The 13717-nt window shown below is 55.2% G+C and overlaps 1 protein-coding gene across 6 annotated transcripts in view; it reads right to left on the reverse strand.

Annotated features, from left to right (window-relative positions):
* Positions 1 to 13717, reverse strand: part of ZMIZ1 (zinc finger, MIZ-type containing 1) — a 216823-nt gene that overhangs the window by 166878 nt on the left and 36228 nt on the right. For 5 of the 6 annotated variants that reach the window (XM_010834167.1, XM_010834170.1, XM_010834166.1 and 2 more), the window contains one exon: positions 7397 to 7486. The exons of the other annotated variant lie outside the window; for it this stretch is intronic. The gene's annotated coding sequence lies outside the window, so the exon portion shown is untranslated. The remainder of the gene's footprint in view (positions 1 to 7396; positions 7487 to 13717) is intronic. 6 annotated transcript variants of the gene reach the window in all.

The following is a 13717-nucleotide window of genomic DNA, read 5'->3' on the forward strand; positions in this document are numbered from 1 at the left end:
GTATCACAACAGAGATGAGATCTAGGTATGCTCTGTGTGGCCCTGAGGCCAGCTCTCTGCGCCCCTCAACCTAAGAGCCTGATAGAGTCCGGCTGAGCCCGTCCAGAAAGCATGCCTAAGTCTCCCCTGAACCCAGGGCAGCCTGGGGGGTCAGCCTCAGCCTGATGCCCACCAGTGACTGCTTCTCCCTGGGCCTCAGCCCTCCTTGAGATGTTGCTGATGCCAGCTTGGCAGTGAACATCTCCAGGGCTAGGGTTGAGCACAGACCTGGCACAGACTTGGTCGCCAGGAAATGTTTGTCAGAGGAAGGATAGAAAGAAGAGCAGGGGAGATGGGGGATAAACAGATGCTGGAACCCGGGCAGGCACTCAGAAGTGAAGCTCCCCGGGCCACCACACGCTTCTCCTCCTCCTCCAGGACCTGGGGGGACTGTGCCCTCTACCGCTAAGACATAGTATGCAGGTCAGGTAAACACAGAAGACCAAGGAAGGCCCTACTCAGAGGATTCCCCTGGACTCTGCTGTCCGGGTGGGCTCGGAGAAGGACCCCAGATGTCTGAGCTCAGCCTCTGTACTCTACCCACTTCTGCTCTGGAAGTCTGGCTCTGATGTCAACCTCTCTGGAGGACGGGGACCCTAGCCCCCGCTGCTTGGTCCACGAGGGATTCAGTGATGTCTCTTAACCCCTCCTGGAGTCCCCTGCCCAATGCTGAAGTTTCATCCTTCTGGAGTGGCGGTGGGGTGGGACACGGCTGACTCATGATGGAAGCACAGGGTCTTTGCAGCGAAAGGTGATCCTACCCATGCCACAGGAAGAAAATACGTCACAGGTGTGGGGGTCCACAGAGCTTCTGGAAGTCCTGTGTGCTGACAACCCTACCCTTGGCTCAGTTCAGGTCCTGGCACACAGTAGCTGGATTAATCAATGGCATGCTGGATGCATGACCACGTGCTGACCTGGGCTCTGCTGCTGAGGGTCCAGGATTCGGCAGCATGCTCCAGGGACACCACGGGGGTGCCTGCGTCCATGTGCCCTTTCTGGCCTTTCTGAGCTGCTCCCGGAAAGAGGGTGCCCTCCCTCTCTGGCTCAGGGTTGGGTGTGTTTTCTAGCGAGCAAGCCCAATATCTTTTCTTAACAGATGGAGGGGGGGGAGGTCCAGGAAGGGTTGGGGATCAGAAGCAGGGCCATTCCCCAGGCCAGGCCTCCCCACACCAAATCGAGAGCCCGAGGAAATCCAGGACCTGGCTCAGAGCTGCCCTGTATCCACCACCACCTCCCCCACTCTCCCCAGTGTGGCCCCCTGCCCCTAGCTGCCTGTCTCAGCCTCCTGGCTGCAGCCGGCCTGAACTGCTTACTTAGACAAACAGGGAAGGCAGCCACGTGACCAGCTAAGGTTTCCTGGACCAGGGACACACACAGATACGCACACACACACAGCCACTTGCGGCGGGTCAGGTGGTCATGGAGCCCAGCAGGCAGGGAAGGGCCAACTCGGGTTTCTGTGTCTGAAGGACAAGGGACCGAGCCTGCCTTTCTTCACCCAGAAGAATGCCTTCTCCAAACACTTGTTTTCTGCTTCCTGGACGCGCCAGGGACGTGCTGGATGGGAAGAGAGCGGAGGGGGAGGAGGGAGAGGAGAGGGGAGGAGCAGCACCCGCAAGGCTGTGTCTGGTGTTTTCCTTCCGCCCTCCCCACCCAGAGGGCAGATGCCTGCTGGGAAACTGTGGCCACCTAGCCGCGGATGGTGGGGAGAACCCCAAAGCCCAGCGCTGGATGTGGGGCAGCAGGGAAGCTGGGGCTCAAGGGGGAGTCTCCAAGTGAGTCAGTGACAGGCCTGTCGGGGCCTAGTACCCACCGCAGTGATTCTGTAGCCTCGAGGCCATGGCGCAGCCCAAGGGGCATCCCGGGTCACACACAGACATGAAAGAGTGGGGAAAGGGGGCATCTATCCAACCTGGTGGGAGCAGCTCTGCATCTGGTCTGTTGTTGGGGAAAGGTCTGGGACCCAGGGTCCTCAGGCTCTCTGGCTTTGGGAGTGTGTGCTTCTCAGAGGCTCTCCCAGAGCAGCAAGCCCGCCCCTGTTCACAGCCCCAAGACCAGCCGTCTAAGGGAGAAGGAAGTCACATCTCTTGACAGGCAGGGTTGAGACCTGGCTCCTGGAGGATGGCCACCAGCTCTGTGGGGGCCTGTGGCTGGCTGCCAGCCTGCCCTGACCTCAAGGCTGACCTCCACCACCCCAGCAGCACCGACACCCACTGGCGAGGCACCTCAGGAAGGCCACAGAGAAATGAGGGGTGTGGCTGAGAGTTCTCAAATGAAAGCCAGTACGGGTCAGTCTCCCTGGCTAAGCTAAGCCCTTCTTCATACATGATCTTACTGAATACTCATGACCTTACAAGATAGGTAACGTTGTCACCCCACTTTACAGACAGCAATCTGAAGGTCACACTGTTAATAAGGGGCAGATCAGAACCTGTACCCAGAGAGTCCACATTTAGCATCCACACTCTTAGCCAGCTCCCACCGTACCAGGGCTGGGCCCCCAGCACCGGGTGAGGTCCTTCCTCTCCAGTGATCCTCACAAGGCCTCTGAGTCCAAGCCCTGGGCTCACCAGGGATGCACAGCCAGCCAGCCCCCCTCTCATCCTCCGTCCGTCCCAGGCACACACGGAAGCCACCCCTACACACAGCTTCTGTGAGCGTTTACAGGGTAGAAGAAGAAGAGGATGGAGGGGTGAGGGAGGAGAAAAGTTGGGGAAGGGGAGACAGGGGGTGCAGAGCAGGAGAGGGGTGGCTAGAGTTGGGGGTGGGAAAGGGTGGAGGAAGACACAGAAGAAATGCAGAGGGAGGAAGAGCCAGCGAGTGAGCGAGAAAGAATGACAGAGAAATGGAAAGAGAAGGAAGACACCAGAGGTGGCAAGGACAGGAGGGAGGAGGGGACGTGGAGGGAGGGAGACACAGCCAGAAAGAGCAGAGAGGAACAGGGAAGGAAGGAGGAGCAGTTACAAGAGGAAGAAGGGAAGGAGGAGAAGTGGTGGAGTGAGTCACAGGGAAAGGGCAGGGGATGAAGGGAGAGGGAACAAAGGAGGAAAGACAGACGGGGGTCAGGGAGGAAGCGGGCCTTGGAAAACCGAGAGACAGAGGGAAAGCGAACCCGCCCACCCGAACATTAAATACCTAACAGGAGATGACAAATCAAATGGGAATTACTGTGGTAAAAACATAATTAGAAACTTGATTGAAGTTAAACAGAATTTACATAACACTGCAAATTAACTTTACATGGAAACTATTCACTGGGAAGGCAATGAAAAGGCATTTCATTAGTAATCTATATTTAAACAATAGGCACAATGGAGCCTTCTGATGAGGAACTTGGTGCCTTCAACCCGAGGGAATGCCAGAGGCTGCTGGAGAACAGGAAGGCAGTGGATGCTCCAAGAGGAAGCGGGCAGGGTCCGGGGTGGGGTCCCCCGGCCTGCGGATGGCGGGGTGGAGCCGGGTGGACACAGTGGGCCAGATCAGATTCTGGTACCGGTTCTGCCCTGGGCTTGCTGTGGAGTCCTAGGTGAGTGTCTCACCTCCTCTGGCCTTTGTTTCCTCACTGACAAAATGAGAATGTTGGAAAGGTGGTTTACCTGGAGGTGCTTACAAGTCTGGATATTCTAGGAGAGCCTGGGGGATGGTAGAAGGCAGGGCTGAGCATGGACTTGGGGTTCAGGTGGACGGGTTGGTTCAAAGCTCCATCCTGCCAGCTGCAAGCTGTGGCATCATGCAAGCCTCTTCCTCTCGGGCCCTGGTTTACCCATGTGTTCAATGGAGATAAGTGCACTGCCACTCGATGTCACCCAGGCAGTGGAAGGATTTATCGAGAGATTGGGTGGGGGCAGGCTTAAAGAGAAGTGAGTCTAAAGGCACAGGATTACTTGGCCCGTCCGCCTGGCACACTAATTAGATTACCCATAGCCTCCTGCCACCGGCCTGCCACTGAGCCACGCAGCATCAAAGCGGCTTCCCACGGATCCCTGGTCCCCATTCCGGAGTCAGAGGCACACCTCCCTAAGGAACTGGTGGGTCACCAAGTCCCCACCTGGCTCCATCGTGTACTCTGTATGGAGAAGTCTCCTGGGCCTTTGCACATCAGTCGTGTCAACTCTTTGCGACCCCAGGGACTATAAAGTCCATGGAATTCTTCAGGCCAGAATACTGGAGTGAGTTGCCATTCTCTTCTCCAGGGGATCTTCCCAAGCCAGGGACTGAACCCAGGTCTCCCACATTGCAGGCAGATTCTTTACCAGCTGAGCCACCAGGGAAGCCCAAGAATGCTAGAGTGGGTAGCCTATCCCTTCTCCAGCAGGTCTTCCCAGGCACAGCAGGCTGTGTTTGCTGAGCCAGAGGAGCTGGCCTGCTCTGCTGCCCCACCACTTGCCCTCCCTGCACCTCCCATCCCACCTCACACCCTGTGGAACCCTTGCCTAGCCTTCCTCTCTGCAACCTTCCCTGAATGAGCCTGGTCCCTCTCTCTACCATGAGTTGAGTGCTGGGTATGAAATACTGCAGGTGCACCAAGGCTGACCCTTACCCACCCAAACACTCATGCACTGGCCCACCAGAGGCAGTGAGCGCCCCTGCCAGCGGAGCATGAGTGGGCAGCTCATAGTCCAGGAAGTTTCTCCAGTTTCTTTTCAGATATAGGATCAGGCAGTGCTTAGAGATTCAGTAGGAAGCTGTTGGGTGTCCTTGCCCTGCAGACAGTTCCTGAGCTGCTGCCTTGAGCCCTGTGTTTTCAGACAAGTGCTCTGGCCAAGGAGGAGGTCTCAGGGGCCCAAGAGACCCAGAGGGGTGGTGGGAGGTTGGGAGAGGTTGGCAAAAGTTCTTAAAAGAAAGTGCAAAGTAGAAGACATCATCAGCTGAGATCAGGGAGTGCCAACCAGGGTGACAGGGAGGGTCCTTGGAACACGAACTTGTTCACAGCTCAGCCAGACACCCCGTGGGCCCTGGTCTCTGTGTGGCCAGGTGTGCAATGGGGAGCTGCTTTGGTCCCCTGCCCCTCTCCGCCACTCCTCTCCAGATATGGCTCTGTTACTGAGGTCTCTGAGCCTTTGTAATGCTGTTCTCTCTACCTGGAGAGTCCTTTCCCTGATTTGCCAGCAAAACCTTCCTGATCCATGAGGAGCCTGCCCCCTCAGTTCTCCTCCTCCCTCCCCAGCTGCACCTTCTCCATCTCCTTCACGGCCTCCACCCCACCTTCCCTCCCTCTAAGGACTGGATGCCCCATGACTCAGACACAGGCGTCTGATGCGCTCTATCTGCACTCACTCCCAAGATGACCTCATCAGCTTGCAACACCATCTATACATGACAGCTCCCACACTCATATCTCTAGTCGGGACTCTCTCTGCCTCCCAGACTCATATATCCAACTGCCTTCTCAACCTTTCCCCTTGGATGTCTCAAAGGCGTCTCAAACCTAATGGGTCTAAAACACAGCTTCTTGGCCGCCCTCGGCCCTCCCTCCCGTCATCCCCTGCTGAGGAAAACAGCCACCTCTGTTCTTCCAGTGGCTTCCTTCCCAAACCCAAGAGCCTTCCTGGACTGTCCCCTCTTGCCCCGTCTTCCATTTCTAAGCCACCCACAAGCCACCCTGCAAGATCTTTGAAATACAGACTTTGACACTTCCCACTGTTTCCCCTGCAACCCTAGCCCAAGCTACCACCACCTTCCACCTGGATGTGGGCAACAGCTTCTCAGCCATCTCGCTGCCCCACTTTTGTGTGCCGAGGTGAGTGGGCCCCCCAGGACTTCTCTGGTTGCCCCTCCTACCTCTCACTTCCCTTCTTCCACGTGTATCCCTGCCACTTCCTTGAACACGCCAAGCGCGCCCCGGCTCACTCCCTCCTTACACTCATGTCAATGTTCAAATGTCACCTTGTCAGAGGCCTTCCTTGATCATCCTTTGTCTAAGAACACTTTATCCATCCTGTAGGCTGTTTCTTCACTCAGCTAATTTCTCTTCCTAAAACTGAGCATCATCTGACATGACATAATCTTGTTTTAAGTATTTATTGTCCATGTCTCCTCATGAGAATGTACACGCCATGAGGAAAGGGAGTTTTGTCAGTCTTATTCCCTGCCAGGTCTCCAAAACATCAAGCAGTTCTCAGCACAGAGACTTTCTCAATAAACAACTGGAGCATTGATAAATGAGCAACGCCACCTCCCCTGGAAAGCACTCCCTGAATGCCTGCCTGCAGAGCCACTCCTCCCTTCCTCATATAGTCTCAGACACCACAGGGGCCTCGAACACTGAACTTATGGAACTGAGCCTGGCTCTGAGATCATGGATCAGCCTCTATCACAGAGCGAACCATCTCCAGGGCAGGGCTGGAGCTGATCTATCTTCAAAACCCAGCCCTTAGTGCAGGGCTGGCCTGATATGAGTCAGTGTGTGTTTGATGTGTGAATTCATGAGTAAATACATGGTCGGAAGAATGGGTGGATAAAGAGATGAGTGAATGGATGAGTGAATGGAAGGATGACTGGGGTGGGAGGACGATGGGTGGACAGACGGATGGGTGGATGGGTGGGAGGGAGGTTGAGGAGGAGGATGTACAAATGGATGGGTGAGTGGATGGACGATGGGTGGATGAATGGATGGGTCCCACCACGGGCACACAGTGAAGACTGGTGGTTTATTGGGCTCAACAGCCAGACTTCTCTGGCCAGACCTGCAGTTCAGCAGGCGTACAGAGACTGATCTAGCAAGCAGGATAAAGCAGAGTTGCTACAGTGTGGCCAAAGCTTGCTGTGTGACCACAGCAGGCACACCAACTTGCCTGTGCCTTGGTCCCACAGTCTAAAAATGCCGATGGTAATTCTTGCCCAGAGCTGCCAGGGAGATCACTTCGGAGTTTCAAATTCTGCCACAAAGGAGACCACAGCCACACCTCCAGTGAGACACATCTCCAGTCAGGGCTGCCCTAGAAAATCCTTTCTTCTCAAGCCCTGTCTGGCCCTGCAGACCCTGTGATTTTAATACTACACCCCCAAGGGCTGGGACCCTTGGCTCTGCTCCCAGGTTCAAACTGAGCTAGACTGAGAAGATGGCTTAGCTCCAAATAACAAGGAGGCGCAAGTGATTCACGGAACCCTCAAGAACTGGAATCAGTAGGGGACCCATTTTAGAGATGGACAAACTGAAGCCCAGAAGCATTTTGTACTGAACACACACAAGGCATTAATAGAGAAGCTCTGAAGTCTGGGCAAGAAGGGCTGGGTGAAAAGGCTGATAACTCCTGCCTCATCACCACCCACTGCCCGACCTCACCCCAGGCCAGGTTTTAGGTGAAAGCCGCAGTGCAGCCTGGGCATCAGGGCGTCGGGGGTCTGGTGTTACCTTTCTCGCTCTGGCAGGGGAATGATGGACGGCAGCTCTAATCCTCACACCCCTCGCAGCATTGGTCCAACGGGCCTCCTCCTCCTCGTCCTGGGTACGCGGGGAGAGAGGACGCATGTGAGCAACAGGGACGCAGGTGGCAGGTCACTCTCCCCAGCTCTGTCCCCATCAGTGGTCTAATCTTGGTGGCCTCTTGGGCCCTGTAAGCGTGCCCCGGGATGCCTGGTTTATCAGAGCTGGCTATCTTCCCCACCCTGTGGTGCTCCAGCCAGCAAGCCAACTCCTCCTGGTGGGAGTCTTAACAAAATGTGAAATCTATGTAAGTTTTGTTTTTTCTGGGCTCGGTGGCTTTATGTTGTTGTCTTTTTCTTCCTGGTAAGAAAGGCAGAGCCAGGGCCTTCCTGTGCGGCCCCAGGCAGGGTGACAGGGAGAAGTTGTCGGGGGGTATTTTTAGCTGGGCCTCTAAGCCCGTGGCGTACTCTGCGCTGTGCCTGGCTTCGGGGAATTATCTCATACGGCTGGCCAGCCGGCAGCCACTTCCAAAGCCACTCTTTGACCCCTGCCTGAATTCTTTCCTCATTATGAATTGTTCACCAGATCCCAACACTTGGGAGTCACTCTATGTGTGCACCTCCTTGGAAAACCAGCCTACTCCCGCCTCGTCCCCTCCTGCCTGTGGGGGTCCAGTTCTGGAGGAGGTCAAGAACCAGAGTTTAAAGCAGAGAAGAGCCCTGGTGTTCCCCAAACTTCAGTCCTTCTATGTATTTCACGACTCTCTCAGTCCGAGCTGAGTGCTATCTGTATGACAACTTAATTAATACTCATTATTATTATTATTATTATTATTTTTAGCTCTAATGAATCTGGCCTTATCCAAAGGGATCATATCTGTGAAATCATTGGTTTGCTAAGTTAGTTATACATTTCTAATATACCTGAATAAGGATATAAGTAATGAACAAAAACACATGTTCTTTCAAGTACTCATTCTAGAATAGTGTCCCAGGTTGCCAGAGTTACGTAGGCCAAGCTTTGGTAAACTCTATTATTTATCATCCCTCTTCTTGTAAGGGAGGAGAAAGAGGTCAGGGGGAGGGGTGGTTGGTCAAGCAAGCCCAAGAACTGGCTAGCAAACAGGGCCAAGGGAGGTAAAGGGGTCAAAATCACAGTATGCTGGAAGCTCTTGGTACTGTTCTTCCCAGAACCAGGCATGACCATTCCCTCCAGTGAATTTTGCTGTGAGAATTTAGCTGGGTGGACACAAGGCCTGATGAGGAACTTGGTCTCAGGATGGGATGTTCCCACTGAGGGCTGCAGGCTGTGCAGAGCCCCAGGGTCCGAGCATCCTCTGTGCCTTTACCCAGGATCCTCTGAGGCTCTGGTTTACCTCTGCCCTCTTCCATTGGGCTCCCTCAGAGCTGGGGTTGGTCAGTAGGGGCTAGATGCTTAATCTCCTCTCCAGTTAGATACGGAAGCACAGAGCGTACCCCCAAGCCCCGCTGCCTGATCTCTTGCTCCTTGGCTCCTGTGTGCTCTTGGGTGGCCCCTGACACTCTCTGGGCCTGGGTTTCCCCGTGTTCGTCCTGAGGGGTAGATCCTGGTGATCCCAGAGGCCCTGCCATGCAGCTCTGGGGTTTCACTGAACTTCTCCATCCCCTCCAGCTCTGCCCACAGGTTACAGACCCCTGGCTGCCCCCCATCCACCCCCCGGTGCCCCAGCTGTCCGCCCCTCCCACCCAGAACAGGATGTGGGTGTCAGGAGGTGAAGGAGAGTGTGGGGTCGGGGTGGGGAGTGGCCTCAGGACTCGACTTCCTGAAGCCTGATCGGTTTACCACAGTCAGTTGGGCCCAGGACCGCACAGCTGTGAGTTATAAATGTCCCTGTCAGAGCCTGGGCTGAGAGGCCCCGCTGCTGGCAGAGGCACCAAGGCCCAAGGCACCCACTGCTCTGGGGGCCTCCCCAGGCAAGGGTCCATTCTCCAGGAGGCGCCCCCACTCCCCACAAGTGTCCAGCACTCCTGACCTCTGGGCTCTCTCAACTCCCCCGAGACGCCTCACACAACAAGGGTCTAATCGTGCCCACTCTCTACCCCTCCAGGTGCAAAGCTTGTGGTTCCAGCTACCTCGAGAGCTCTCAAAGGGCAGGGGCCATCCTGAGTCCCCACCTACCTGACACGAAACCCAGGGATTGGCGCACAGCCAGCCCCACCGGTGACAGCCTCTGGGGCAACTGTTCCTGCTCAGCAACCTGCTTCCCACGGCCCCAGCCACCCCCTGTGCCTGCCCACCCAGCCCACCCAGGGTGGAGGGGGCGGAGGTGGGGGGCAGGGCTTCAGCCTGCAGTGCAGGGCACTCAGACCCACTTGGCCCCTGGACTCTGCACATCCAGGGTCTCCATCAAGAGAGGGTCCCATTCTCCCTGCCTGCCCTCTCTGGGGCTCCCTTGACCTGGAGTGCAGGGTAGAGACTGCAGTCTGGGGTGCATACACAGCTGTACAGGGTACAAAGTTAGGTTCCTCCAGCCCCAAAGCTTCAGCCCTCCTCCTGAGGTGGCCAGGTCCCAGAAATACAATCAAGGGAACAGGAATCAGCAGGGGACCGTCCAGGTTTGCAGGACCTGAAGCTTACACTATTTTGGAGGTCCTCTTTAGAAATACACGTCCAGTTACATTTTTTTTATTTTGCCAAGGGATGTTAGTTCCTTGACCAGGAACTGAACCTGGGCCCCTGGGGAAGTAAAAGCACAGAGTCCCAACCACTGGACTGCCAGGGAATTCCTGACACATACACATTTGGAATGAGAAAAGAAGTAACAAATTCCTAGAACCTTAGGAAGTCAGGCCCCTTTAAACAATTCACCAGAAATGCTTACACAGAAATGCTGCGATGGCAACCTCCTGCCCCTCCCCAGCCGCCAGCAAAACCCCACCTTCATCCAGGCGGTACAGGGGTGGGGTCAGGAGGCTGAAGGCGCATGAGCTTTCCTCTAAACAACAGCAGTGCTAGAACTGGTGATAATAATAACACCCAGCATTAATGGATCTTATTCGGTGGGTATTCTTCTAAGTCCTTTACGTGAGTTAAGTCCTGTAAGTTCAACACGGCTTATGAGGTAGGTACTATACCTATTTTAACACATGAGGACACAGTCACAGAAAGGTTTAAGGAAGCAGCCCAAGGGCACACAGCTAGGATATGAATCCAGACAGCCTGGTGTTGGGGCTCTTATGAGCCCTCAACCATTCCTCTTTGCAACTGCTCTGGAGGGTCCAGGGGTTTCCCCTTCCCTTGGCGGCTCCAACAGCAGCAGTGACCACAGGGCTGACAGTTAAGCCTCCATCTGATTAAGCCATTCATTCATTCCAGGCAAATGCTTACACCCAGCACCAAGAGGCTGTGAACACAGGCTTCCTGTTTGCCTCGCTTGGCCCTGGGGAACTCTGGGGTCCTCTCTATGGGTAGAAGTGGGCACCCAACTTGACCCTCTGCAACCCGAGGGTAGGAAGAAATGCATTGGCCTCAAAGAGACTCCAGCAGAGGTGAGAGGGGTGGGGTCTGCTGGAGAGCACTCTGCAAGCTGTCCCACTTCCTCATTTACAGATAAGAAAAAGGTGGCTTGGAGCGGAATGACTTTCCGAGGGTCACCCAGCAAGTGGGGAACCCCCTGTGAGGCTAGGGCTAGTCTGGAGGGGCAAGCCAGGTGGCCTGAAGCCTGGGGTGGCACAGGCGCTGGTGGGGACAGGCTGGCCAGGGCCGGTGGGGGAGGAGGCCCCCTGCCTTTTGGCCTCTTGGAAGCAGTGCCTTTGTTCTCTCTTTGTTTTCCATCTGCCTGCGCCCCCGCCGCCTTCCAGGCTTCCCCTGATTGTGCGCAGGGCGATAAAAGGGCAGATGAGCGGGAGATCTCTGGCAGCAGCGGGTCACCTCGCACAGACATGGTGGCGGCGGGTAGGAGGCAGAGGGGCCCCCCACCCCTGGCCCCCAGGCCAGGGCTCGGGCTCACCACCAGCTGCACAGAACGCTCCTCTGAGGAGTTTTGCACATGGCTCTCAGAATCCCTTTGGCAACCCTGGGAGGAAGGCACGGTGACCTCACGATCTACAGAGGAGGAGCATGAGGCTGCAGAAAGCTTCGGTCAGGACCGGAACCCTCACCTCGGGGATTTCCAACGGGCCACGCTGACCCTGGCCCTGACCTGGTCAAAGCTGTTCTCCCTTGCCATCTAGAACCAGTCATTTTCAGACTTTCGGGATCGAGGAAGACAGAGTAGAGGGTCAGGCAGGCTCTCGCCCATGAATGCAGGGAAGCCGGGCTGGCCAGGGAGCCCAAGAAGTCACACGCTCTACTTCCTGGCCGCTCTGAGGCAGAAACAGAGTCCCGGATAAAGTGCCTCTGAGGCAGAGGTTTCCTCTGCTGGGGGCTAACTCCACTAGCCTCCGGGCTGGGAGAAGGGCATGACGCAGGGGCCCTGTCGGCCCAGCCATGGGATGAGGCAGCGGTGGCCTGCAGGCCAGGGACTGGCCAACCCTGCCCTCGAGTCCTCGCTGCTGACCCAGGACTCGCCACCCGGCCCCTGATCTGTGTTCTCAGACCCTCTGCCAGTGTGTTCCCAACTTTAGTTTCTAGAAATTTTAAACCAGGTCAGGTTTCACCTAAATCATTTACATATTGTTCTCTAAATCACTTTGAACCAATCGCATTCTTTTTATTTAAACTCACCTAAAGCAATATTGTCTGTGAAATCACAAGTTTGATGTATTAATTCTATTTGTTCCTAATTCACACTGAGATAAACGCGTAATGTTGAGATGTGAGATTCAGACCCTCACACAGGTCCTAGCAGCCCACGGTGTGTAAGGCCGGGACTGGGAGACGAGACGAGCCTCAGGAAGTGATGTCAGGAGGATCCGAGCCCTGGCTGGGTGCAAAAGTGCGAGCAGGCAGAGGTTTACAGAAGGGCAATTGAGGGTCTGGCTTGGGTCACGGGCTCAGACCAGACTATGTCTTTCCTCCATCTGGGCTGGAGTTTGGTCCAGATGTTGTTCCAGTTGCAAACAGAGGCTGCAAATTCCCCCAGACAATACCTCTACACAGAGGGAGCACTGGAGGGGGTGCCCAAATGCCTGGTTTCATCTCTGTTACTGGACCCAGTAACAGAGTCCTGGGTTAGGGAGTGACTTAGGGATGCTGGACCTGTCCGAGCCTCAGTGTCTCCATCTGTGCAGAAACAGTGGATGAGTCAATGGTTCCTCCCAGCTCCATGGGTCAGACTGCAGCCCCCTTGAGCCCTGGTGACATGTGGTGATCCAGAGGATCCCTGGGCCTCAGATCGACCCTCTAAACATGCATTCAGACCTCCCTGGGCCTTTTCCTCCCACACCTGATCAGGGGCCTCGAGTGGCATCTGGGGTTCAAAGGGGAGACAGGGCAAGCCTGTGTGACAGCTATAAAATTAGATAATCAGCTAATCACCAGCGAATTAGCATCCCATCTTTACATAGAACAAATATAGTATTTACGTAAAAGTTGTTAGGAGTTTCTCTCTTTTTAATTAGCAGAAATAAATGCAAAATGAATGGTAATTAGGCAGCTGATGGATTCGGTAGTACAATTATGCTTGCAGCAGTGCCCTAGTCCTTAAACGCTGCCTGCTCTGAGGAATCAGAGGAGCCTATTTATATAGTTTATTTATAAAACAAAGTTAGCAGGAACAGAGGGGCAAGGCCTGGGTACTGCTGGGGGAGGGGTCTTGGCTGCAGGGACGGGGCCCTGGGAGGAGAGGGGAGCTTCTGTGCCCAAGGAATGGGTGGTGGTGGTTCTTAGGACTGGGCTGTCCAAGTGTACCACCAAGGCCCCCACATGTCTATTTCAGGCCCCACGTGTCACCGGGAATGGCCTCCCTGGCAGGAAGCAAGCTAGAGTGTTGTGGAGGGGCTGGAAGCAGCTGTTCTGTGCACTCCTGTCTGTCTCTTTCTTCGGCCCCCACTTCTCTCTCTTTTGCTGGCCCAATTCCTTCATTGCTGCACCTTGAGGCATATTCTTCTACAATGTTCTCCCTTTCCCCCAGAAACTCAAGGGGAAGCGGGTCTCAGAATAACGCAACCAAACACAGTAGCACTGAGTTCCGGACCAATGGAGCATCTGGTGGGAGACAGAGGCAGCAGAATCTTGAGAGGAGGCAGCCCAGAGGAAGAGACCAGCATTGGGTTTTGAAGGATGCGTAGGAGTTTCCAGAGAAGTTGGGAAGTAGCAAAAGGACCTGCATGTGCAAAGGCAGGGAGGTGAGAAATAGCCTCCTGTGGGCGTAGTAAAGGGGTCTCCCTG

The sequence above is a fragment of the Bison bison genome, unplaced genomic scaffold (genome assembly GCF_000754665.1).
Source record: "Bison bison bison isolate TAMUID 2011002044 unplaced genomic scaffold, Bison_UMD1.0 scf7180017864029, whole genome shotgun sequence".
Lineage (NCBI taxonomy): Eukaryota > Metazoa > Chordata > Mammalia > Artiodactyla > Bovidae > Bison > Bison bison.